Source organism: Haliotis rufescens, unplaced genomic scaffold (assembly GCF_023055435.1).
Source record: "Haliotis rufescens isolate VD_foot unplaced genomic scaffold, xgHalRufe1.0.p SCAF_6, whole genome shotgun sequence".
Classification (NCBI taxonomy): Eukaryota; Metazoa; Mollusca; class Gastropoda; order Lepetellida; family Haliotidae; genus Haliotis; species Haliotis rufescens.
In genome coordinates this window covers 3,227,417-3,232,148 of record NW_025964334.1, presented here as the reverse complement: position 1 = coordinate 3,232,148, position 4,732 = coordinate 3,227,417, and the positions used below count along the sequence as shown (strand labels likewise).

At 37.4% G+C, this 4,732-nt stretch overlaps 1 long non-coding RNA gene across 1 annotated transcript; it reads left to right on the top strand.

Annotated features, from left to right (window-relative positions):
- Positions 1–544: 544 nt before the first annotated feature.
- LOC124149767 lies at positions 545–4,732 on the top strand. Its single transcript, XR_006863158.2, has 4 exons — positions 545–645; positions 2,757–2,789; positions 3,973–4,112; positions 4,613–4,732. It is a non-coding gene; the product is annotated as an uncharacterized LOC124149767 (long non-coding RNA).

The window sequence follows — 4,732 nt, the reverse complement described above, 5'->3', positions numbered from 1 at the left end:
AACATGTGTACATGTATGCACTACCCATAAAAACATGATGCAAAGACTTTAAACAAATACAAAACTTTAACCCCAGGGAACAACCAGCCTGACCATTCACCCAAACAGATTCCACGGGGCACAAAGAGGTAAAATGGCGGTGAAAACTGTATGAATGTAACACTGAAAATCATGCATTGCCTTATGATTCACTTAGTCTAAATGTTCATGAGCAATAGCTGATATTAAGGCACATATTAAAGCAGCTTTGAATTCATTTTTCGAATGCACATCCTACACTCGACTCCTATATTCCTTTGCTACATATGGTGTTGTAGGAAACATAATTAGTTGTCTAAAAAACCTAGTATTGTCACATTCAAGCATGAGGGTTGCATGTGTGAAAACAGTTACATAAACAATCTTGTTGCTACACAATTTATCATGTAGGTGGATAATGCAATTTTGTAGATGTTGCTTATTAAAATATGAAAAAGGGGATCGTTGACGATTGGTTAAAAACATAAACCTTGAATTGGTGCCAGGATCTTTAAGACGCGTGGGTCGCTGATCCCCGGATGTTCGCTACTATAAAGCCTACTGGAGACACTTGTACGCTACCCCATCTCCGGCAAAGCGCAAGATAACGATCATCAACAAACCCTGGTAAGTATTTCTTTATCCCTCATATCCTTGATATGAGCTTCTGTATTATTCACTTATGATTTAATCCTGCTGTGGTCACATCGGGGCATAAACTATATTTAAAATGTTGTGTCTTTGCCAACGAGAAGGATATTCTCAGTGTTAAGGTGGGGAATAAAGCTTGAAAATACTTACTGAACTGTAATATTTACATGGAATACAACATCAAAATGAATACTTAAAATGAAAAAGGAGATATGTAACTTTGACCTTTTGTACGACAAACAACATGAGACGTTAGACAACAAACAAACACTTACCTTTGTTTGTAAATGATGTGAGAGAGTGTTACCGGTAGGGCAGGACATGCTTACTCTTTCGCGAACACCTGATGTCATCAGTCATTTTCAGTGATCCATTCACATAATGTCCACCGCTATTTTGCCTTTACGCCCAATGGCATCTGTTTCGGCAGATACTCGAACTAATTTTTCTGCAGGCGTTGACATTCCATGTTTATATTAAATATACAAGCAACTAGGAAGACACGATACAATAGAGAAGTAGTGGTAAATAAATATAAATCTGGTCTTTGAATGACATTTAAAAGTGATACACATAAAGAAGAGAATTTATGGATGTCAACCTCTTTATTATGAGGAACACAGCCTTTCGGAGTATATATATATGCTTACTCCTCCATCATGCGAATTACTTGATGAATGAGTAAGCATATATTCCGAAACGTTGTCTTCTCCATAATTCATCTATGGAGTAAGCAAATATTTCGAAAAGTTGTGTTCTTCATAATATAGAAGTTGAAATCCTTAAATTCTCTCTCTTAAATATTAATATGTTTGTGTCCACTTTCAATTGAATGACATATTTGAAAAAGCAATTTTTTTTCTCTCCAGGTTTTGATACTAAATAGGGATGAGGCTCTATATTCATAATATATAAAGATAAAGGTTGTCATATTAAGTAAAATGTCTTACATTCGAGAAAATAGTGAAAGGCATTTCCGCATAGCAAACCACAAGAGTAAGATATAATGTCAGGCAAATTAACTTTAAGCAAATCACCATTCAGATTGCTATATCAATGTCTAAGTTGAGACACAGGACCGGGATTTTGCTCAACATTACAACACTCAGAAGAGATGAGGATTGATATATACAGAATACTACACTGAGTTTCGTTAGATACCAGTTTTGTGAAACGAGTGGTGTTTCTATTGTATCTGACCTAGCAAAAGCAAGGTCATATACAACAGAAAGTTCGTGAGTTTCGTTAAGATGGTATCTAACAAGAGTGTGGTATTCTATTTATTACCCACGTTCAACATGTATTTAAGTGTAAATAAATAACAATTTCGTCCGTTAAACAGACCCAACCGAAACTGGTGGCAAGTCTTAATGCGCCTGACTACTGACATACACATATGCCCAAACATGATGAGCAATGTTGATATTTCTATGTATAAGCATTAACAAACTGTTCCTACTGCCATTCACACTGCCCATATCCACTGCTGGGCAATCAACATGTTTTTTTTTATCAGTCTGCTGAATTTACATGCTCTACGAAAAGTTTTGGAAAAGGGAAATCAGAGTTCGTAAGTCTAGATATCGGGTCAAATAGTTTTAACTGACTTCCTTTCGCACCACTTCACTCAGATTGAAAGTTGCGAAAGAGGTTGGTTGCATCACGCTTATAGGGACTCAGATCTATTTGTTGGTTGGTTGGTTGGTTGTTTAACGCCGCACTCAGCAATATTCCAGCTATATGACGGCGGTCTTTTAAATAATCGAGTCTGAACCAGACAATCCAGTGATTAATATCATGAGCATCGATCCACGCAATTGGGATCGATGACATGCATCAACCAAGTCAGCGAGCCTGACCACCCGAACCCCTTAGATTATATAATGTCCGTAGCAGACCTGTGCATAGGTAATATAAAATCGAAGCGAATTTGATGCGCACGCACGCACGTACGCAAACACGCACATTCCTGCATATATGTCGCTAAAGAAGTGCAAAGATCATGAACGCGCCGGTAAAGCCCATTTTCACCTACCCTCACCTTCGTGTATTTACCTACTTGACAATTCAGTAATGTTCTTTTTCAGGTTTGAAAGCTCCAAACACCTGCAGTGAGAATGGTATGACAGAATCTCTGCATTTAGTCAGACTAATGACTAAGAGAATATTTATTGCTGTATTGCATCAGTCCTGATTAGGATTCATTACTTCAACGTTAAGTTCTTTATACTAATTTAATCAGCATGCGGCGGAACCAGGGATTGATTCAAAGACAATGTGTACAATAGGAACTAAACAGAATAGAGCAGCCGTTTCGTGACAGATATAGGCTCAGGTGTGCACTTTGTGACAAAAGCATGAAACGTGGCACAGTTGTAGGTTATGACATTCCAAATATTTCAAGATATAGGGCAACCCAAAAGATTAAAATATGGCCGCCATGGAAGAATGAACTTCTAGTATATCTCATGTGAACATGACCCACAACCTAAATAGATAATGAAATATGAACATTTTGGAACGCATTTACCCAACACCACATTTGTCAAGTAAATAACTTAATAGACTATTGATCTTGATTTAGATCATGTAAAGTGTGAAACAAATGTGCATTTCTTTATTCTTCGGAATATCTTTAAGGCATACTTCATGAAGGCTAATTAACAATACCAATATTGTGTACTCATATGGTGAACACAATGACACCAATAGAATATCTAAAGAACAAAATTTGAATTTTTGAAAGATGCGGCAAATGGCTAATGGTTTGGTTGGCTAGGGACAATTAAATGTGATCAAGGTCGCCACCACATTTGCAAAGCGGGTGTACTAATTAAGCAGTGGCCTATACTACATGTATCACGATATAAAAAAACACATTTATTAATATTCGGTTATTGACCTTACGAATATACAACATTGGAATACCTAATTGGCTTTAATGATGTATGTCTTAAAGGTTGCCGAAGAAGAAAGAATGCATATTGTTTTTCTTTTTATCGCACTTTAGATTCCCATAATGAAGATAAATAGTATGTTATGATAAAGTCATTTACTACACAGATGCAGTGTTTGGTAAATATATTCCAAAATAATATATATAGATTGTGGGTCAAGTTCATACGAAATATACTAGAATTTCATTCCTCTATGCGGCCATATTGGATTTTATGGGGTGGCCTCATATCTCAAAATATATAGAATGTCCTTAACTACAACATGGGCAACATAGTTAAATACACGTGGACAGTTCTGTATGCCTGTCCTTTAAAATGTTCTCACTTTTTCATCCTCTGGTTTTAGAGCACCATTCAGCCACAAATCAACGTTATCTTGTACAGCAATGCCGACCTTAATGGCGACTGTGTACCAGTCCAGGGAGACATAGCGGATTTGAAAGGCTTTAAAAACCGGGCACAATCAGCCATTGTAATCCATGGAAAGTAAGTAAATCCATTTCACACAAATCAACCTGGAATGTGCCACACTGTATTTACAATATATTCAGACCCGTGAAGATCCAGGGTAAAATAGTTCTTCAGCAACCCATGCTTACCGTAAGAGGCGACAAACGAGATCGGGTGGTCGGGCTCGCTGACTTGGTTGATGCATGTCATCGTATCCAAATTGCGTAGATCGATGTTCATGATGTCAATCACTGTATTGTCTGGTCAAGGCTCGATTATTTAAAGACCGCCGTCATTTAGCTGGAATATTGCTGAGTGCGATGTTAAAAAACAAACAAACACAATATATTCAGGTCACAAGTTAGATGGATATGTTTGTGATTAGTAGTGGTTTTAGGTTTCATACACCATCAGAAATATAAATAACTCTTGGCTATGTTAGGTACAGGGCGAGCAATGGATCAACCATCAGTGCATTGACTGTTCATCGTGGACACATACTGGTGTTCTTTAAATTTCTACCTTCTTGATTTCAGTTGGGAGCTGACAAGCAGTGCGGGAAACACTTATGCTATAACCGAGGGCACCGGAAAGTATACAAACCTTGGTACTTTCAACCAAATGGCCGTCTCCATCAGGCGAACATAAGGTACGTT